Below are 23,922 nucleotides of genomic sequence, written 5' to 3'. Positions count from 1 at the left end.
TGTTGAGTCTTAAATTATTTCATGAAGGCCTCTTATAGTGTTATAAATTTCATCCACCCAAAGGAAATAGGCTACAATGTTTTCATCATCCTTCTTTTCTAAACTTTTGAATTGTCTTCTGTGTTTGAAGCTTGGAATTCTTTACCTTATCATCTCCTTCATAAGTTTTCTAAACTTTCTCCCACATTTCTTTCACCAAGACATAATGCATTACTTTGACATATTTTGATTTTGATAGCCCATACAAAATTGCATTCATAGCTTTGGCATTATTTTCACTTGCCTTCTTTGTTGCTAGATCCATTATAGGTGATGATGGAGGTTCATATCCACTTACCACTAATTGTCAAATATCAAATCCAAGAGCCCTTAAGTAGGTGCACATCCTTATGCTCCAAAAAGAATAGTTTGTTCCATAAAACAATGGAGCCCTAATGGAGAAGAATATTTATTTGCAAGTCATGTGTGCTCTTAGGATCTTCCTTCTAGAAATTAAGCTATACTTTGAAAGAACTAGCTGTAATACCAATTGATGAGTACAAGCTTATACTGAGAGGGGGGTTGAATCAATATAAGACAATGTTTTACTTTTTCAAATTAATAACCACAATAATATCAATTGCACAACATCAACAATTAAGAACACGAGAAGAATGTGAAAACCCTTTCGCAAGAAAACCACACAAAAATATTTTCTTATATAAATACTTCTCTTACAAATTTTGCAAGCACCAATCTACTGGAGACACCAATCCCTACTTATATTTGTAGGCACCAACCCATTGGAGACACCAACCCCTACTTATATTTGTAGCCAATCCCCACAACTAAGTACCAACTTATTAAAAGACATCAATCTCTTCTATGGAGAGGCACCAACCTCTTGATCAACAAATCTTAATCTTCTTGAAGAATAAATCTCCTTAAAATTTGCCTTAAATCTCCTACAAAATTATCTTAAAAGGATTTCTTAAAATCTATTATAATTCTCCTCTGAGCTATGCTATAAAGTCACCTTAAAAGGTCTATGATAATTCTCCTCTTATATCTTCAATTATTTCTTCACAAAATCTGCCATGACAATCTTCTTTATTTCCTTCACACAGTTTCTCCTTTTCAATCCTCATTTCATATGCTATGAGGATCCCATGCAACTCATGCATTGTTATGGTATCTAAATATTTTATTTATTTGATAGCAAAGACTTTGACATCAAATCTCAAAGGAAAATATCTTAGAACTCTTTGCACAATTGTTGAGTCTTAAACTATTTCACCAAGGCCTCTTATAGTGTTAAGAATTTCATCCACCCAAAGGAAATAAGTTGCAATGTTTTCATCATGCTTCTTTTCTAAACTTTCAAATTTTCTTCTGTGTTTGAAGCTTGGATTTCTTTACCTTATCATCTCCTTCATAAGCTTTCTGAACTTTCTCCCACATTTTTTTCGCCAAGACACAATGCATTACTTTGATAAATTTTGGTTATGATAGTCCAAACAAAATTGCATTCATAGCTTTGGCATTATTTTCACTTGCCTTCTTTGTTGCCAGATCCATTATAGGTGATGATGGAGGTTCATATATGTTGATGATATAGCATCGGTAGAAATCCTATAGGCCGACTCAACAAGATCAAATGTGTGAATGGCCTATTGTCCTAACACATTTGATGAATCTATCAACTTATATTAATTGTTTAATATCTTTATTAAGTCTCATATGCATTATTAGGTTTAATGATTAAACATACATTATCAAGTTTGACTTATCGGATTTGTTTCAAAGGGGATGACTTTTGGTTAAAGTCCACCACCCCTCATTTGAAGGCATGTGATGCTTCATGAAGTTCGTGCCTCCTTGATGAGAGCTGACTCTTGGATATCTCCTTTCGACAGATATATATGGATGTGGTCTTCCCTCTATGGAATTGAGATCAGACAGCAAGCTCGATCATAATCAAGTAGATAGAATTCATGTACAAGTAGATCAATTGATGGTTAGAAATTTATGTAGCATGCTCAAGGGTGACAATAAGAGCTTATCATCTATGGTTGGGAAGGCAATAGATCTGTTTTTTTCCTTTGGTTAACGAGCACTATCTTAAAATCAACATGGTATAGAGCCTAATAGCTTGAAGGTAGATCTTGTGCTCTCAAGGGAAATTCAATCAGAAACAATAGAAGATTTATGATCTCTTCCAGATCAAAAGATGACTATAGAGGATAATGCAGTGATTACATTCGCTAACCTCCACCCTTCACAGTGGTGTCAGTCAGGTATCTAAACAAATCAGGTGGCAATCAGGGGATCTAGTCTCCCCAAGCCTCGAGAATAATTATGATGGCCCAAAATCCTTTTCGTCTGAAGTTCCATGGGGGAATGCAGATAGCAACCTGTGTAAAAAGTTGCTTGCTGCCCAGTCACAAGATTTCGCCCAAGATTTCAAAGCTCGGCATTTTCAGCGTTGAAAGATGTCGGCTTGTGACTCAAACTTGGGCTGTTGTGGATGGAGAGGTTTTTGTGCTTGATACAAATTCTTTGAAGAAGAATAAAGGGCTAGAGACGGAGCCCACAACCCTATGGAATCGGTACTTGGATTGGCTTTATCAGCACAAGGAGTTCGGATTGTATATTGATGTCAGCTAAATCGGGTTTACGAATGAATTCGTGGAGGCGATGGAACCCAAGTTTTAAAGTGCTTTTAAGGCCTTGGAAGAGCTTGAGGCTAGTTTAATTGCCAATTTGGATGAGTGTCACATGGTCGGGCATTATTGGCTCAATAAGTCTAGTATTGCTCCCAATCCTAATTTGCAGCAGTAGATTGATAGAACGCTTGACCCTATCTACAAGTTTGCTAATGATGTAATCAACATCAAGGGTGACCTCTCTGCTCAGAGCATCTCTTGATCCTTGTTGCCAACTTCCCAGTGTGAATTCACTTTGAATTTGGTTTTGGAAGAGTTGCAGAAGGATCCGTGGGCAATGCAGATGGATGCAAGAGCTGCACTGGCATTGCTCTCAGCGTGGCCGTGGGCTAGTTGTGGCTTGTGTGCCTGGTACTGTTGCCAAAATTATGCTTTTCATTGGTGGTCCCTCTATCCAAGGTTCAAGCACTGATGAATCTCTATTCAAGGTAGGAAGATTGCTTGCATTTCTTCGTAGAGGAAGAATCAACATTCAGAGGGAGTCTGACATATTGTCAGAAGTAACCTTGGATGAAGATATCAAAAGGTGGATATTTCCTTCAGAGGGAGCTCATTTTTCTGAGTCCTTCTCTAAGAGAGAGAAGTTCGAGGTGCAATCCCTTGTTAATGAATTCTTCTGTGAGAGAAGTTTGAGGTTCCAGCCCTCATTCCACCCTTTGAAAGTAGGTATGGTTGATCCACCCTTTGTGAGTAGGCATGGTGGAGATGCATTCTTCTCTGTGAGAGAAGTTTGAGGTTTCAGCCCTTGTTATGCATTCTTCTCTGTGAGAGAAGTTTGAGGTATCAGCCCTTGTTGTGCATTCTTCTCTATGAGAGAAGTTTGAGGTTCGAGCCCTTATTCCACCCTCTACTAGTAGGTATGGTGGATGTCATGTGAGAGACTACATGACTTAGAATTTCTGTGTCTTCACCCTTTGGGAGTAGCCATTGTGGTCAAACATCACGATGAGGTGATAAGCTTCTTTCATTCACATGAATGTAGTCATTATGTTAGTCATCGATGAGGTGATGTGACTTGTAGATATTAAGAAGGATTCATCCCTAGCTAAGAGGGAGTGTTGATGAAATAGCGTCGGTAGAAATCCTACAAGCCAACTCGGCAAGATCAAATGTGTGAATGGCCTATTGGCCTTACACATTTGATGAATCTATCAACTTATATTAATCCTTGAATATCTTTATTAAGTCACATATGCATTGTTAGGTTTAATGATTAAACATACATTATTGAGTTTGACTTATCAGATTTGTTTCAAAGGGGCCGACTTTTGGTTAAACTCCACCACCCCTCATTTGAAGGCATGCGATGCTTTATGAAGTTCATGCCTCCTTGATGAGAGCCGACTCTTGGATATCTCCTTTTGATAGATATATATGGGCGTGGTCTTCCCTCTATGGAACTGAGATCAGATAGCAAGTTTGATCATAATCAGGCAGATCGAATTCATGTACAAGCAGATCAATTGATGGTGAATAATTTATGTAGTGTGCTCAGGGGTGATGATAAGAGCTTATCGTCTATGGTTGGGAAGGCAACAGATCTGATGTTTTCCTATAGTTAATGAGCACTACCTTAAAATCAACAATATCCACTTACCACTAATTGTCAAATATCAAATAAGCTCCAAAAAGTATAGTTTTTTCCATCAAACAATGGAGCCCTAATGGAGAAGAATCCTTCTTGGCAAGCCATGTGTGCTCTTAAGATCTTCCTTCTAGCAATTAAGCTATACTTTGAAAGAACTAGTTGTAATACCAATTGATGAGTACAATCTTATACTGAGGGGGGTTGAATCAATATAAGACAATGTATAACCACAATAATATCAATTGCACAACATCAACAATTAAGAACACAAGTAGAATGTGAAATCCCTTTCGCAAGAAAACCACACAAAAATATTTTCTTATATGAATACTTCTCTTACAAATTTTGCAAGCACCAATCTACCGAAGACACCAATCCCTACTTATATTTGTAGGAACCAACTCATTGGAGAAACCAACCCCTCCTTATATTTGTAGCCAATCCCCATAACTAAGTACCAACTTATTAAAAGACATCAATCTCTTCTATGGAGAGGCACCAACCTCTTGATCAACAAATCTTAATCTTCTTGAACAATAAATCTCCTTAAGATCTGCCTTAAATATACTACAAAATCATCTTAAAAGGATTTCTACAAATGTACTATAATTCTCCTCTTAGATATGCTATAAAGTCACCTTAAAAGGTCTGTGATAGTTCTCCTCTTAGATCTGCAATAATTTCTTCACAAAATCTGCCATGATAATCTTATATATTTTCTTCACACACAAATTTTCTGATGAATATATGATATATCTCTTTATCTACCACAATCACACTTCTCCACATTCCACAGACTATATTTTATATCTTCATGAAGGAGGGCAACTTGCTGAAAAGACATGCCATTTACAAAGGAGGACAACATTACATTTAGATGCACCCTTTCACACTTGGGTGCTCACCTTAAGGGGTCATCTCCTTTGAAATTAATATTAATTTAATTTTGAAATTTAAATCCCTAAACATGGGTCAACCAGCAAGGGTTGGCCGACAATAAGAAACATGGTTTGGCCCACATAAATAAATATAAATTTATTTATTTAAATGCAATTCAAACTCTAATTTTGGGTGCCAAAATGGAAAAACTCTAAATAAGGTAATTGACCATGACTGAGGTCTTCATTGGAAAATGAATACTGGGCATTTGTCCCTAGATTATGCCTCAGCAGTCCTAGTTGCAGCAATCAGATTTCCTTTGACATCAATAATTCTAGCATCAAAAATCCCACATGATGAGAACCAAAAGGGACAATGCATAGAAGGAAGAGACTATGACAACAGTCATTATGAAAGATGCCAGTGAAAAGCGTTCTGTTTTACCTGAAAGACAATTAGTTGGTGTAAGACTGACGCATAGAAGAAGGTATGACAATATTAAAGACTATTAAAGTTCATGGCAGCCACAGTGGTCAACATTTCAAGATATGTTGGAATTGTATGCCCAAATGGATCTTTGAGGATTTTATCCCAACACTTGAAAATCTCAAAAAGGGGGTGCTCTTCCAAAGTTTAAAGGCTTCTGATACCTCTGAGTTGGTTTCTCCAAAGAGCCTATTGAGTGATCCTTGGGTGGATGATATGGACTTAGGACAAGGTGACACATTCCCTGATTATGGTGTAAAGCAACTTTCTCCAGATGGTTATGCTCCAGGTACTGAGAAAATCTAGACAGATAAAGGTGAATAAATTTGGGATCTTGTGTAGGATCTTACTGGAAAAAGAACATATCAAGCTTCAGAAATTGAGGCATCAAATGTCATAGATGGAAACTAATGATGAACAATTTTAAATGAAATCCTTTGATTGGCCTACATCTAGTTTTATAAATTTTAAAGACCAAAAGAAAATGTGATCACAACTAACACAAATGGATAATGACTATTCATGCATGGGTTCATGAGCAGGACATAGTGATAGAAGATATAGAAAAGTTTAAAAGAGGACATAGTCAAACTTATGTTAAAGCCCTAAATGATAGTCTTAAAAGCATAAAATAGAGTTTCAAGATGCCAGTTAGAAACTAGAGCAAAAGACAAGGTAAAGAGTAACATAAGATAATTATGTTTCATGCATAGATTGTGAAGAGAGTAAAAGCTACAGGTCTCTCATAATGATAGAGCTTGTTGCAACAATAAAAGGCTCCAGGATTGCAGTTGTAAGGAAAGTCATAAAAGAACAAGATGAACCGTCCTCTTTTTTTAGTTAGAAGAGGTTGTATGGCCACATGAGCAGTAAGCATGAGGTTATGGTAATTAATTATATGCTCACTGTTTTTGTGTTTTTATTACATTGCCAAGGACAAAAGAGAAAAGATGTGGTGTTGTTAGAGTCCCTTGGCCAAGGAAATGTCATGACCATGAGATAAAAGCACGACAAACCTTCAATACGATGTGAACCAAATGTTTTAAGCTTCATGTAATAGGGGCTAGAGGAACATGAGATGAACAAGGTCAATGAAGTAGCAAGGTCGAATAAAGACAAAGTTTGGAAAACATAGAGGTAGTACTAAGACAAATTCCTTGAATAAGGAGGATGGTCATGAAGACTGTCATAGAAACATGTAGGTTTATTGTGACTGTCTCAATGATAGTGTTAAGAGGACAGTCACAAAATCAAAGACTAAGGATAGGAACTTGAACACCCTAAAATACAAAGCCTATGTCAATGTTAATGGATATTATCATCTAGACGAAGTGGCAGATATTAGAGATAAAAGATAGAGCTAAAGCCAAGTCTTTCAAAAGTCATATAGTGTATGAGGGCAATTTGTGATAAATAGGCAGCGCCAAGAAGACATTCTGCTGAAGGTACAAAGTCCTTGGCTACCAATATCCTTTACACAGGTTCCTAAAGGGCGTGAGATGAATGTCATTGCAACTAAGATAGTCACAGAGTCAAAAATAGTCATGTGAAAAGACAGTTATTGAAGGACAGATCAAAAGTGTGAAAGAGATAGAGGCTTGTCAAAGGACCTAAACACAAAACCTAATGATAGGGTCAGAATGACAGTCATGTAGGGAGTATGGTGCATCACTTCAATCCTCTGACAAAGAGTTGCAGTATCCTAAAATGCTATGCCTCTGCTCTCTAAGAACTCTGTTGTTCACCATTTTCCAAATAGACTTGTCATGCACACATCCTTAATACTGCAACTTTTTGTATATAAAGAATGAGGTTATTGTTAAACTGTAAACAAAGAGTTGCAGTATTAAGGATGTGTGCATGACAAGTATATTTGGAAAATGGTGAACAACAGAGTTCTTAGAGAGAAGAGACATAGCATAATAGTAGGCAAGGCCTTTGTTAACAAATACGATGAACTATTGTGTGAAGGAATCTCCTGAAACAGATGTCCAGTTGTAGCATATGATATTTGATGAAGATGTGAGAGTAAAGGAGGTATTAATGAATTGAATATGTAGCAATTTTAGGGCCTAGAACCTCTCCCACACCCTAGAAAGTTTCATGTCTTTTTCACATGCCCTATAACCATAGAAATGAAAGTTTCCAATAGTCAATGAAGTGTAATGGCATTTATGGAGAGTGGTAAGCAACTAGTGTTGTATCCCTCTTTCTTGATTTTGGAAAAATGCTTATTATGCTTTGTTCTAGCTAATCAATGACATTGTTTTATTCTTCTATGAATGAAGTTGTTATCTAAAAGGAAATGATTGATGAAGTTATTTAATTACGATATTTATGAAATTGACAACCCAGTTAAGATGTGACTAATTGAATTTTCTTGTAACCAAGTGATTTTAGGAACCGCAACACCCTCGGGAGGGGGAGAGTATCATCAAGGAGAGGGTCACATATATTAGAAAAGAACATTGACAATGAGTCCTGGGCTTGGTTTAATCGGACGTACACTTTGAGCATCTTCATCTTGGTAGAGTAAGCTCCATATCACCCTACAAAAGTTGACAGAGTCAGTTTGTCACCCTTGTACCATCAGGTAGTCGAGTATCCTTGGTCTGATTTTATTCTCTCCATGTGGTGGTTATCTTGTTAATGTCTCTGTTTTTCTTATTTGATTGTGGTTTGTGAGTATATTTTCTTGATTTCCCTTGAAGGCATTTTTATGGATTTATGTATATAGAGGTACATTCATACCCACACATGTATGTAGATAACATACGTGTATGGATATGAATATATCCATTTTGTGATGGGTGTGTGTATTATGCAATGTATCGCATTATTATCTTGCACCATGTTTTAAGACCACCGACCTTGGTCGAGGTGGCCACCATCTTGATGGCGGAGGCTTTCTTGTAACTGATGGACATCATGCTAAAGATGTTGGTGTTAGCTCATCGAGATAGCACTTCAATAGCAAGCATTATGATTATTTATGTGGCATTTGGAACCCATTTTGAGGGTTGTTGTCGACTTGATCATATGCAATTTTGTATTGTTGCTCTGCAAAAAACTTTATGCTTTCAGTATCATGCTATTGGGATATTGGAAATATTTGGTGGCATTATTGTTTCTTGGTTGTGCAGAAGTATTGCTTGGTAGCTTGTTTCTTGTATTGTGTCAAGTCAATTGAGTCAAGCTCGATGGAAGCCTTGGAGCTCTCTCTTCTCTTCTCTACCGATTCTTAGGCAAGAAATACTTTACTCTGTCTCTGTTCTTGAACATTTTAAAAACATTATTATTTTTATTCTATGGTCGAAGCAAAAGGAATGAGATTGCATGTTTTTCTTGTATTGTGTCAAGTCAATTGAGTCAAGCTCGATGGGAGCCTTGGAGCTCTCTCTTCTCTTCTCTACTGATTCTTAGGCAATAAATTCATTACTCTGTCTCTGTTCTTGAACATTTTGAAAACATTATTATTTTTATTCTATGGTTGAAGCAAAAGGAATGAGATTGTATGTTTTTCTTGTATCGTGTCGAGTCAATTGAGTCAAGCTCGATGGGAGCCTTGGAGCTCTCTCTTCTCTTCTCTACTGATTCTTAGGCAAGAAATACTTTACTCTATCTCTATTCTTGAAAATTTTGAAAACATTATTATTTTAATTCTATGGTCAAAGAAAAAGGAATGAGATTGCATGTTTATTTATGCGAAGCTATTGTTGGCTTAGATTTGTTGTATATTTTCGATATGCTTGATGTTGTTGTGAGATATCTCGTTAAGACAATGTAATAGTAGGGTTTCCTATCAGCATACTAATTAATAGTATCACTATTAGGAAGACCTGCATGCTCAATAAACAAGTTGTGAAGTTTATAAATTTGCCTACCTTGTTAATATTGAGCTGGAAGCGAACCATATATCTGAATTTGTTCTACTTTGTATATCTTGGTTGAATTCAATTAAGGTAATCATATTTTCTTGATTCTCCTAAGCTATCAAATATTTGTTGATATAAGACTGAGACAATCTGTGTTCTTGGTTGTGCTATTCCGATATTCTATTGTGAATGTGGGTTAAGGCAGACTGATTTCCATTGTTGGTTCTATTCTGCTATATCAATGTCTGATATTATGTTCTGTTGTTTTAGCGTTGTCAATTGTAAATGAAAGTTCAATCTATATTGGTTTAAGCTTGTCCTCTGAGATAATGTAATTATGTACAGCTAGTTAAGCTTGTCTGAACCGTAATAAGGGAAGTAAGAGAGAGTTTGTATATTCATGTTGAATGGCTCTACTCTATAATTCCAAGTCTTGGCCTTTGTGTGAAGCTTGTTGTGATTTTGTCTAGACCAGGTCTTAGTATGATAAAACCCAACACCCTGACTTAAATAAGGACCTATGTTTGAATCCTATTATAGGATTATACCTTTGTCCACCTTGTAATTTAGTTTCCAGGTTTACAAGTGATCAACTGGAAACTTGGACCCAAGGGTAGGTTGCAAGTACGCAACTCCTTTCCTTATGCCAAGTAAGTGTGGTAGACGACTGCACTTCTATGTGCTTATTATGAATCTTGACCTAAGTGGTGGTATAGTTAGCATGTGTCTATCAGTTCACAAGAGTGAGATAGACCACTAGCCAGAGTGTCATGCAAGTTAGGGGATACCTATAGTGTATGACTGGTTAGACAACATAGATTCAAATCACTGGGTTTAGAGGCTTAATGGAAAATTTTTTATCCTCTATCTTCTACCCTCGTGAAGGGTCAGGCCCTTCCAGTAGGAAGTGGCATAGGGGACATATGTCCATGGTTGGGTGGAAAAGCCCTTGATGATGCTCTCCCTCTTCTAGTTGTAATAGGATAAGCATTTGTTCATCGGAAAGTTCTTTACTATGTAAACTCTTAAACTCTTCTCTCTCTTTACCTTAGGATATGAAGTTGTTGGAGGTTAGTTAATGTTTCCTTTTTCCTGAAATGGTTAGTTAGTTGAAGTTAAGTTAGTTATTAACAATTTCAATTTCAACTAAACCTAAATGAAATCAATTTCTTTTCCTTGAATTAGTAAACGTTAATACATTTTTCCATTTTAGAATATTTGGTTGTTGCATATGGTATCAAAGCTACCAGGTTTGACACTGAACCTTGGGCTCTCCACCTGAAACTTAGATAGAAAACTAAGCCAAGTTACTTGATAATTGGGATTGCATTTTCTTTTTTAGTAGAGTAGAGTGTAATGAATAACTCAGCTAACAGTACCTTGAGATGGTTGAGTTTCTTATGAGTCAGTAGACAACAATACGTTGGCCGTTAATGTTATGTTACCATGAAGGTCGTGGTAGACCGTTAATGTCGATAACATAAGACAATTTGTAACTAAATGGGTAAAGAGCCAGTGGGTTAGCTATACCCAAATTTTAGGTGTCCTGTGAGTTAGTTGAACTCTAGTATGTACAAGTGAGAAAGGGTGGTCAGTACTGACAATGTATTAAATGTGCTTCCAATATTAAAACCTTGGCCAAGGTGGTGCTTCTTAATGCAAGCGATCACTAGTTCACACGAACTAGATACATCTCTAGTCAGAAGGGTCATGATCAAACCACTTAGAATACTCAAGATGCGTAAGTTGTGCCTATGTAACCATGAGGTTATGCAATGCAAGGTCCAATGGGGCCAGTATGTAGAAGAAAATCCCACCTAGGAGGACTATGAAGAAATCCTTTAGAAGTTTCCTCATCTATTTAAAAACCATTGAACTATCACTATGAGAAATAATGAACTTTCTTATATATTTGGAATTTTGATCTATGTTAAATAATCATCGAGTACAATGATTCACAAGGTGGGGAATATGTTACATCCCTCTTTCTCAATTTTTGAAAAATGCTTATTATGCTTTGTTCTGGCTAATCGGTGACATTGTTTTATTCTTCTATGAATGAAGTTGTTATCTAAAAGGAAATGATTTAACTTTTTATTATTATTTTTTTTGGGGCAAAACGCTGAAGCCTGAAATATTAAATATATTATATAAAATATTGATTACATATAAGATATAGGAAAGCCAAAAGGATGGTAAATTTGTCAACCGTTAATATACAGACCAAACTCCCCATACAATTACTGATATAAGAATCCAAAACGAGGGGAATTTTGTCAACTCTAGACGTACAAAGAGAAAGAAACCCCAGCTATCTATCACATATAGATTCTGAGAAAAATTCCTCAATATACCATGATAAAAAGAGATATACAAAAATCACAAAGATACTACCATGCTACTAAATTATCTCCCATTGGAGCATTCTTCAGAAGATGCTAAATCTGAAGGTAGAGGTAAAGAAGATGGGTGCCCATGAGGATATATTTCAGGATGATCAAGAAGCTCACGAATACCATCAAATTTCAATATTGTAGTGGAGAACAAAGGCTCACCAATGAAATTCCTATATGTATGAATCCATGAGTGAAATGGGCCTGCTGAATTTTCTTTCAATCCATTGATCATGGAAATGAGAATTGATCTTGGGGTCGATCCTTCCAATATCTCATTCTTGTCAAGAAAACCACCAATCAAAGGAGGACCTAATAAAATATTATATTTTGCCAAAGCATTTGATACACCCTCCCAAGTGAACAATGATTTTGGAACAAAGGTGCCAATAAGGAGCTTTGAAATATCCGTAGACCAAGAGAGGCCCATAACCACAAATGCAAACCTTGAAGCTGCCTTTGAAGGTAGTAAGAAAAGATTACCTTGCAACCATTATACACCTAGAACATTGATGATTGCCCATTTGATGTTGCTACTAGGAAAAGAGAAGTCCAAAGACAGTGTGAAAGGTGGAATATTACCCCCAAGTTGAACATCAACATGTTTACCCTAAAGCAAAACTCTAAAAGCCATGATGAAACAATGAACGATACCACTTTAGGTTCAGCATTGTTATTTAACATAGCTTACACATGCAAATGATATGGCAAAAGTGTGTAATCCATCCTCCATGAAGAATTTTGAACAAGCATGAACAAAAAATGGCCAAAAGGAGTCATTTGTCTTGCAACCGTGTAGATATAAAGTCTACGCATCTTGCTTACACATGAGGAGTTATGGAAAATGTAGGGTGGCATGGAAGGCACAAGGGCATTGTACAAAAACATAACATCTTCACTGAAAAATAGTGTGTCCGTCTTCCACATAAGAAGCACACATCATATTGATGATAAAAGGACTACAAATGGAATCATTGCCCATAACAGATTGTAGACAACAAAATGAAGTGAAATTACTAAGGACAAGTACTACAAATGAGCCACAAGAATGTTAAAATTGTACAAGTACACACAAATTAGGAATAAATGAGATGTCGTCAAAATATTATAACTTGAAATGTCTTGTGCGGAAATTCATCAGGTGTCATTGGAGAGATCATCATTAAGTCTCCTTAGTAAATCTCAATTTGATCTTATGTCACTTTCATAGAGAATTTTTTCCCCTTGAGGAAGATGGCAACCTTGGTTTGCCAATAAGTCTGCAAACTATTGGCTTCTCTGTAATAGTTAACAATAATGGATTTTTACATGCTACTCAATTTATTTTTGGCTTCTTGGATGATATAATCAATTGCCCAATTTGGAGCCTCAAATCCTTTAAGGGCTAGAATTGTGTTCATGGAATCACCTTCTATAATCAGATTTTTTACATTACCTATGATTGCTAGCCTGATTCCAAACAACAAAGCCAAAGCCTTTGCTACATTATTTGTGCTATTAGGGATTCTTGTGAGGCCTTCAATAATAACCCTACCTACTTGGTCTCTAACAACACTACCAATACCTGAACCTCCTGGATTTCCCTTTGATGCGCCATCAAAATTTATCTTACAAAAATTATCTTCTAGGAGCTTCCAACTGATTTCTTTTCTATTGATTCTCTTAGCGGAATTATTAAGGAGAATTCCTTTGAAGGGCAAGTTTAAATACTTCCAATCCTTTAGTATGTCACCATCCTAAGAAGTAAAAGGGGAATCTAGCTTCTTATGTTTAGTATTAATGCCTTCACTACCTCAAATATTGAAAACTCAATCTTATTTATAACTGATGCCACATCAAAAGATTCCTTCCTACATATTCTCCTATTTCTCTCCCACCAAATGTTCCAAATTAGAATTGCAGGAGTAACTTCCCAAATGGATGCAAAAAAAGAGTCCACAAATAGTGTAGGGCAGACTTCAAAAACCAAGAATAGATCCAAATGAAGAGGCAAATACCAGTGGAGCTTATTAAGAAGCCATTTCCAACATTTTTGAGCAAAGTTGCAGTTAAGAAGCAAATGATCTCTTGATTCTGAAGCTTCATCACACAAGATATAGTTAAAAGGTTGAGAAATACCTAGATGAGACAATATGTCACTTGTTAAGATTCATCCTTTAAGAGCAAGACAAGCAAAAGAACCAGCTTTTTGTATGCTAGCCCCATTCTAGCAAAACGAGAAACCTCTGGAATGGTGAGCTACATCATTGTCAGACAGGAGCCTTATATCCTTGTTTCACAGTGTAAGAGCCTAATTTTTAAGGTGTCTAGATAAGTTTATCTTTGGCATTCTTGAAGTAAACAACTCTGTTCCTAAGCTTTTGAGAAATTCTTTGTTGTTGATGAGGCAGAGCAATAACACTACAAACACCTTTCCATTAAACTTCATAAGCCATGTGGATAAGAATTTAAAAAATAATCACTTACTTTTTTCCCCCAAGAAGAATTTAAAATTGTTTTTATTTATTCTTGACCCTCAATTATGTTTGAGGGAAGCCATTCCATGATTCTTCCCAAAAAGAATGTTTTTTTCCCATGATGAACTAACCATGTTAAATAAGGGAGAAAAAGAACTCTGCATCTGAGTAAGAAGTTCCACATTTGAGATCCCTGGGGGGGATCTAGAATAGTAAATGATTGATGAAGTTATTTAATTGCAATATTTTATGAAACTGACAAACCAGTTAAGATGTGACTAACTCAATTTTCTTGTGTCCAAGTGTTTTCTGGAACTTGTTGTGATGTATTCACACATCGCCCCATTGGAAATGGGGACCCCTACTTTTTTTCTTCTAGGGTTTGTTTCTAGGTCTTTTAGGATTTTTTCTATTAGCCTTTGCATGTTGACTATTACCAGAGGGATCACTAAGATAGCAGACTCTGTTTTAGCTAAAGGTGAGTCAATGGATGGTCAAGGTTAAGGTCATCTTTGAAAGTCTTCCTTAAGGTGAAGTTTTGCTCTGGTTGCTAATTGTGTCTTGTTTTTGAAGAGGTCAATAAGGCTTGGCGAGTGAATATCATCTTTGAAGGTCTAAGTTAGGTCAAATTAGTGAGTGATGAAGTCTTGAACATTGATTGATGAGTAGTTGACCTATCTGTCCTTTGGAGATGCTTTAGATAAATCTAGACATGATGATTTGATGAAAAGGTCAAGGAATTTGAGCAAATCATGAATTTCGCTCCTAACCCTTCCAAAGGGTCCAGAGCGAAATTTCATAAGGGACCTAAAATTTGACCTAGGTTAGTGAGTGGTTGAGAGAATTAGCAAAGATAGGGAGGGAAATGCATCAACAGGTGAGTCTAAGGCGAAGTCAAGTTGAATCCAAGGTAAACTATGCCTAAAATGTGAATTTCACTCCTGACCCTTCCAAAGGGTCTAGAGCGAAATTCTCTATAAGACACTCCACCTTGACCATGACTATGAGCTAACACATTCCCAGGCTTGAGTGAAGGAAAAACACTTGTTTGAGTGAAGGAATGTGAAAAATGAACTCAGGATTAGAACCTAAGGGTGAATTTTGCTCCTGACCCTTCCAAAGGGTCCAGAGCAAAATTCTTGTAGACCCTATTTCTTCACAAAATCTTGAACTAGATGCCAATTTGAGGAGAAAATTCACTTTATCATGATGGAAGGAAGACTAACAAAGTATGTCCAAGCCATGAGAAGGAGAAAGGAAGTGAGAAATTAGCTCAAAATGAGAATTTCGCTCCTGACCCTTCCAAAGGGTCCAGAGCGAAATCCACTTTTTCTCTATTTTGCTCTTTAACATGACCATATTTGTAACTTCTAAGGCATGTTGGGAAGTCTTTGATGCATATTTTTCCCTTGAGAGGAGGTTTGAGGCAACGAAATGGTGAAAATTCTCTCAAAATGAGAATTTCACTCCTGACCCTTCCAAAGGGTCCAGAGCGAAATCCTCATTTGACCCTCTATCTTGCCTAGGACATTGGAAAGACCTTGTTTTGAACTAAGTAGGTGGAAAATACACTTGAATGTGGCAAGAGGAGGATGAGTTTGATCAATTTTTAAAATGGATTGGATGAAAGAGGTGAAGTCAACCAAGATTGTGAATTTTGCTCCTGACCCTTCCAAAGGGTCTAGAGCGAAATTCTTCATGAGCCTCATTTGCTTCCTTTCTTAGAATACAAACCTTGTATTTGGAAGTGTATTAACATGTCTTTTCCTTTTGAAGTGATGGAATGAGAAGAAGTGAAGGATTTTTAGCCTAAAACTAGAATTTCGCTCCTAACCCTTCCAAAGGGTCCAGAGCAAAATTCTTGAAGAACACATATTTTTCCTTGGAGAGGGTCAAATCCTTGGTTTTTATGGCATGGATGGGAGTGGAGTGATGTGTCCTTTCCTTTTGAGGTGGATTGAAGTATAAAAAATGAAGAAATGAGCTCAAGAACATGGATTTCGCTCTTGATCCTTCCAAAGGGTCCAGAGCGAAAATCCCAAAATCTCTTCTTCCTTCCAAATTCTATGTCAAGATAAACCTTGATCAAGGAGAAATGAGCTTGAAGATACCCCTAGGAATGCTCTTGAATGGATTTTTTCCACCAAAGATGAATATTTAGATCTAAGACATGGATTTCGCTCTCGACCCTTCCAAAGGGTCCAAAGTGAAATCCTAAATAGGTCCTGTCCTTAGCCATGGTTTTGAGAGAAATTATCCTTTAAAGTCATTTTGAGGTCAAGAAGGCGTTGTCTTCATGAGAGGGGAATCCAAAGGTGAGATTCAAGGTAGAACGAAGTGAGAATAATGAAGCTAAGAGAGAGAAAACAAGCAAAGAATGAATTTCGCTCTTGACCCTTCCAAAGGGTCCAAAGCGAAATTCCTCAAACCACCTATTTTCTCCTTGTGTGAAGCCAAAAAATTGATTCCTATGGTGTGGTTGAAGGTGGAGTGATGTATTTTTGCCTTGTAAGATGAATTGAAGTGAAGGAAATGAAGGATCAAGTCTTAAACTTGAATTTCGCTCCTGACCCTTCCAAAGGGTCCACAGCGAAATTCTCAAAATATCCTTTTTCTTCCAAATTTGTGTTAAGACAAGCATTGATGAAGGTGAATTGGACTTAAAGATGGCCATAGGCATGTATTTGAATAAGTTATGAGTCCAAAAAATAAGGATTTTGAGCTAAAGAATGAATTTCACTACTGACCCTTCCAAAGGGTCTAGAGCGAAATTCCCAAAATCACCTAGTTTGCCCATGATGAAGGTCAAGGTATGAATTCCTAAGCTTTTGTGGAGAGAAGGCTAGCATTTTCTTGTCTTGGGAGGCATTTTGGAGTGGAGAAATGATGGAATTTGAGCTTAGTCAAGAATTTCGCTCTTGACCCTTCCAAAGGGTCTAGAACGAAATCCTTAAAAACTCTATTTTGTTCTAATTTTGCATCAAACCTAGTGTTGATTGAGATTAGAAACATCTCTAGGAATGCATTTGAATAGGTTGTGGTCACAAAATGTGAAGATTTGGTCCTAGAATGCAAATTTTGCTCCTGACCCTTCCAAAGGGTCTAGAATGAAATTCCCTATAGGTCTTATCCTTAGCCTAGGTCCAGAGTGAAATTCTAATAGGGCCTATCCCTGGAGAGGATCTTGAGAAAACTTCACTCTAATGCCTTCTTGTTGATGATTTAAGATAGAGAATGCTATGTTGAATGAATTTATTATGTCCTTAATCACCTTTTGGTTTGTTTTGCAGATGGAAGAAGATCAGGACAAGGATGACCTATTCCAGTCCATCATCATCAAGGACATTCCAAAGGCATAAAGGTGGACTCGATGTGTTTTGAAGCCTTGGAAAACTACATGTGTTCAAGGAGTTGCTAGCTATCTCCAAAACCTTCACTTCACCACACAAAGGAACCACAAGATGACAAAGAAAGGCTTTGCAAGCACTTCAAAGAAATATGAATTATCAGAGAAGAAGGAAAGACTTGATAATAAGGAGGCCTCATCAAGCATATGGGAGTCAAGGAGGTATGTATTTCATCAAAGTAAATCAAGGATGAAGGAAGATCAACCAAGGCACAAACGTCAAACAAGGTAGCATCCTAGTCACTGCTCCTCCAGTCGGATTGGTCCACCTCAGCATGTCCAGATTAAATGTACCTGACTCATCGGAGGAGGCACAAACTTTGGTGTACCTACCCCTACTTCTTATTGGTCCTCACTCTTGGAATGTATTTTTTTCATTTCCTAAGGAAGTTTGTTATAACAAACCCTAATTAGGGTTTCTATCTTGTAATCCTAGCCATTGATTCTAAGTCAATCAGAGCCATCAATTTGTAAATGGCTCTCTATATAAAGCCCTGGCTCTTCATTTGTAAAGGTTAATAGTCAGAGAATAGTTAGGAGTTAGCAAAAGAGAGATAGTCAATAATTATTAACTCAATAGTAGATAGTCTTTTAGAGTAGAGTAGAAAGTAAAGGCAAAGATTGTTGTCAAGACATTGTTGCAAAAGACATGTAAACTTCATTGAAGGAATGGTGAATTCTATGTGTTGATTCTACAATTTGCATGGTCTCTATACTTCTCAAGTTTAATTTCATGTTATTAGATGAATGGAAGAAATTTGTATGATCAATGGTGAAATTTATATATCCATACTACTAGCGGTTTGTTGATTGCAAACTTGCCTTGCGTAGTCAACTGGAATCATTCAACTTAAGCTTAACTTCAATTATCGCTTCTTCATTGATATGCATCAACCTGATGGTGTCTATGCTTGTAGCAGTGATCTAAACATCATAAAGCTATCCTTAGAAGATCGCACTAACCTTGTGGAGATGATTATAGCATGTCAAAGCAAGACTCAGTTAGAGTTTCATCATAGGTCATCCATTGCTCCTACATTCTTAGTGTTAGAATTAGATTCCTCTCCAACCCTTATCCTTTTTCCCTTTTTTAAAAATCAAGGATTAGTAAAGACCCAAATTCCAGTGATATCCAAAGTAAAACAGATGCTCAAGCAATCAAACGTAAGTTCCCTTGTGATTCCAGCAAAATCACATCATACCACAAGAGCTTATCCACACGTAGAGAACCTACAATCAGAACCTTGGAGCTACTCTGATTGATCATTCTGCGAGATCATCAACATTCGGGAAGCTTTATTCAAGAGAGGATAAGGTACCTTTAGGTATTTTATTTTGTGTTCACATGTGCATAAAAAACACATCAACAAAACCACAACATCCTCAGGAGGGAGGGAGAGTATCATCAAGGAGAGGGTCGCAAATATTAGAAAATAACATTGCCAATGAGTCCTAGGTCCGATTAATCGTCGGATGTACACTTTGAGAATCTTGGTCTTGGTAGAGTGAGGTCCATATCACCCTACTGAAGTTGACCTAGAGTCAGTTTGTCACCCTTGTATTGTCAGGTAGTTGGGTATCCTTGGTCTAAGTTTATTCTCCTGATGTTGTGGTTATCTTCTTAATGTCTCTCTTTATATATATATATATATGTATATATATATATATATATATGTATATATATATATATACATATGTATATACATACACATATATATGTATATACATATGTATATGTGTGAGATTTTACCAAGATCAAAAGACAATGGAAAGCACAAATAAGAGAGACAAAATATATGATAGGAATAAACTGTATTCTATCAAGATGCAAAATATGATCAACTGGATCATTACAAGATATAGATTGATTGCCCATACAAACAATGTAGATGAGCCTGCTTATATAGGCAAGGGTAGGGATATGTGAGCACACAAACATGACATGTGGCTCAATAAGAAACAAGGGTAGGTAGGAGAAACAATAATATTCCACATGGGGTGGAATGTAACAACAAGATAAGATCAACACCATAAAAGGTGGAAATTCTCCTACACACACTATCCCAATGTGGCACAAACACCCAAGTGTCTCATAACCAAACTACTATTAAATGCATGTACCTAAGTAAACTTAAGTAAGGTGTAATAATATCCATGATGAATAATTATTTAGACCAACAATATGTACATATACATATGTATATATGTGCATATACATATGTATATATATATATATACATATACATATGTATGTATATACATATACATATACATATACATATACATATATATATATACATATATATATATGTATGTATATACATATGTATTTATACACATATATATAAATATACACACATACATATACACACATATATATACTCACACATATATACACATATATATACATACGCGTGTTTATTTATATTCAGTATGAATGGATTAATATATAAATATAAATAAATATGCATATACATATGTATATTGTAATATAAACCTATATATATATAGTTATATTTTTCTAGATTGTCATCGAAGGCATTTTTATGGATTTATGTATATAGAGATATATTCATACCCACACGCATACATAGATAATGCTCATGTATGGATATGAGTATATCTATTTTGTGATGGATGTGTGTATTATGAGATGTATTGCTTTATTATCTTGTACCATTTGTAAGACCACTGACCTTGGTTGAGGTGGCCACCACCTTGATGGAGGAGGCTTTTTTGTAACTGCTGGAGATTATGCTATGCAAAAACTTTTATGCTTTCTGTATCATGCTGCTAGGATATTGGAGATATTTGGTGGCATTATTGTTTCTTGATTGTGTAGAAGTATTGCTTGGTAGCTTGTTGCTTGTATTGTGTCGAGCCGATTGAGTCAAGCTTGATGGGAGTCCTCGAGCTCTCTCTTCTCTTCTCTGTCAATTCTCAGGTAAGAAATACATTACTCTGTCTCTGTTCTTGAATGTTTTGAGAACATTAATATTTGTATTCTGTGGTTGAAGCAAAAGGAATGAGATTGCATGTTTATTTATGCAAACCTATTGTTGGCTTAGATTTGTTTTATATTTCCAATATGCTTGATGTTGTGAGATATTGCCTTATGGTAATCTAATAGCAAGGTTTCCTATCAGTATACTAGTTAATAGTATCACTATTAGGAAGACCTGCATTCTTGATAGCCGAGTTGTGAAGTTTATGAATCTGCCTACCTTGTTAATATTGAGCTGGAAACAGACCATATAACTAGATTTCTTTTGTTTTGTATATCTTGGATGAATTCGATTAAGGTAATCATATTTTATTGTTTGTTCTTGAGCTATGAAATATTTGTTGATAAAAGAATGAGACAGTCCGTGTTCTTTATTGTGGTGTTATGTAATATCCCGGAATTTTTTTTTTTTTTTTTTAAGACCAATAAGAATCATCAACCAACATATAACCTGTTAAGGTTAGAAAGCATAAAATCAAAGCTTGCTGAAAAATGCAACCCTTCCACTTTCTGATCACCAAGTGCCCAATGTGGGAAGGTGAGAGCATACAGTGAATAGGGGATCGTTAGATCACAAATCTACTGAAATGATAAAGTGAATACAATATTGGGCGACAAGCCAACCCCTTCCGCTTATCCAACAGAAAAGAAAGAAACTTGGTGGTGAACTAGCCAAGAGATACATACAGTAGACACAAATCACTCAACTGTGATATTTTAGCAAGAGGACTAAATTACAAAAACTCAACTCGACCGCTTATGCAGCGAGAGGACCATTACAACCAATCATCACTCAACCACTTATGTAGCGGGAGGACTGAATTACAATTTAACTGATATAGGCGGCAAGCCAGCCTCTTCCACTTTTCAGCAGGATGAGAGTTTACAAGCTAGAATGAGTTAGTAGTAGTACTACTTAATCTTACAATAACAAAGAGAGTGAGAGTAGAAGAGTAATGTTGAACATCAAAGATGATAAACATCAAACTCTACTAACATCAAAACTGCAGGGTAGAAATGCATAACCAGCAGCCTATGAACCCACTAAATCACTCATATCTCTCTCAATACTCTCCCAATTCACCCAAAATCAGTCCTAAACCAACACTAGACCAGCAGTGATGAAAATAAACCAAAGGTAAGCTATCAAAACCCCCACATTATTTGGCATGCATCCCAATGCACCTTCAAAACCCCACGCCTAGCTAAGGAATTTTGATTTTCTCTAATAAATTCAATGCTCAATAAAACATGCCACAAACTTACAGAATGAATCGCTAGCAGTAGGAAGGATGAATGAGTCGGTACCCAGAATGAACAAAGACTACGACAGAGAGGTGTGATAAAAAATGTGCTTTAGCCACAGGTAAACCGGGAACACCAAAAATTGCTCCAAACACCAAAAAGACTAAGATACACAATGAAAGTATGGTAGATTACAACACACAACTAGGTACTATATTTCAAGTATGAAACCAGAAATCACTAGGGAGCCGCACTCCGAAGCCTCAAAGTTCTGACACCAATCCGACAGATTAACAATGCAAATTTTCAAGATGTCCAGAATGAGAGCCCAAGGCTCATATTTATAACTCCATGCCTTCCCAAATGCAAATGCGAATGGTGCCAAACTTCTCCCAATTCAATTTCATTTCACTTTATGTCTCCCCACTAACTTGGTGCCCACTTACCTTTGCTAGGTAAGTTCGAACTTCCCCATGGTGGTGTCATTTTTGCAAAATAAACATTATATTAAAGATGCCTTAATCCTCTAAATGTCCACCACAAATTTGCCCTTTGAATTAGAAGATAATCAAGTGAATATTACTTAATCAATTTTCCCTAAGTCATCTCCATAATTAATCAGTAACTGCAAATATTTAAATATTAAACCTTTGACAAGGATATAATATTTAATTAAATTACTTATGACTCCCATACTAATCATTAATAGAAACCAAGATGAAGCAGAGTGAGAAGACCAAAGAACTATTGCAAGACAAGGACCCTATCCACTGCCAAAAATAGAAAAAGTCCATACTGCCACTTACTAAAAATAGTAAGTCATGAACTACTGCTCCGAAAAGCATGATCTTCGCACCTAGTGTCAGAGCATGGAAAGCTTAGTAGGACAATATCATCAAAAAATCCAACCCCTAACTTACTAAAAATAGTAAGTTCTCACCTCATCAATGTTTGAAACCCTAACTTTTCATTCCACATAGCCTACGGGCCTCAGGAATAGGCCAATGGACCACTGCGAGTACATCATCGAGAAGGGGACATTACATGTTATGATATTCTATTGTAAGTGTGGGTTAAGTCAGATTGATTTCCATTGTTGGTTCTATCTTGCTATATCAGTGTTCGATATTTGATTAAAGAAAACCAACTCCATTGGTTAGTTTTGTTATGTTGTTTCAATGTTGTCAATTGTAAATGGAAGTTCAATCTATATTGGTTTAAGCTTTTCCTATAAGATAATGTAATTATTTACAGCTAGTTAAGCTTGTCTTAACCGTAATAAGGGAAGTAAGAGAGAGTTTGTATATTCATGTTGAATGGCTCTACTCTATAATTTTGAGTCTCGGCCTTTGTGTGAAGCTCGTTGTGATTATGTCTGAACCAAGTCTTAGTATGAATAAACCTTGCACCTTGACTTAAATAATCACTTATGTATGATTTCTATGGTCGGATTATACCTTTGTCCACCTTGTAATTTAGTTTCCATGTTTACTAGTGGTTAGTTGGACCCAAGGGTGGGTTTGTAATGTCCCCTTCTCAGTAATAATCAGCTCAGTTGATCGTTAGCCTATTCCGAAGACCCGTAGGCTAGTCAGAAGCAGAAATTAGGATTTCCTACCTCTGGGAGGATGTTTTAGAATATTTGGTGGCTTGCATATGGGAGTTTGTCAGTTTTGGTTATGTATTCCTTATGGGTTTTTAGAAAGCTTCGTAATGATGGTACATGCACTGCAAGCAGTGGAGATTGACAAACTTACTATTTTTAGTAAGTGGAAGTGAGGGCAGCTTATTTCTCTGGGTTTTTTTGAGTTTTCAAAGAGCTTCGTGATGGTGTAACATGCAAATGAATTTGAAGACTTTTTCCAGACTTACTATTTTTAGTAAG

This window comes from Cryptomeria japonica, chromosome 11 (genome assembly GCF_030272615.1).
Source record: "Cryptomeria japonica chromosome 11, Sugi_1.0, whole genome shotgun sequence".
Taxonomy (NCBI): Eukaryota; Viridiplantae; Streptophyta; class Pinopsida; order Cupressales; family Cupressaceae; genus Cryptomeria; species Cryptomeria japonica.
Note: the sequence above shows the minus strand (reverse complement) of the source record.